We start from the raw sequence: 255 nt of genomic DNA, 5'->3' as shown, positions 1-255 counted from the left end.
ATACAACTTATGCTAAAGAATGTTCATTAGTATCTCTACTATCTCTCTTTTCTTGATATGCATTCTTTTGTCACAAACCATATTGACACTCTAAGCTAAGTTATCTGAAAAGGGCCTAAGGTTTTTACCTTCTCACAGAATTTGCAAGGTTGGCCAGAAGTAATTTTCTCTGGTATCTTACACGTTTTGCAACATACAGGATTTCTTATCCACCACTAGTCAGTATAACAAAGCCACTGTGTCCTTTTCTTGTAT

Source organism: Haliaeetus leucocephalus, unplaced genomic scaffold (assembly GCF_000737465.1).
Source record: "Haliaeetus leucocephalus isolate CR32 unplaced genomic scaffold, Haliaeetus_leucocephalus-4.0 Scaffold1000, whole genome shotgun sequence".
Classification (NCBI taxonomy): Eukaryota; Metazoa; Chordata; class Aves; order Accipitriformes; family Accipitridae; genus Haliaeetus; species Haliaeetus leucocephalus.
The sequence above is the reverse complement of the archived record's forward strand: the minus strand, read 5'-3'. Positions refer to the sequence as shown.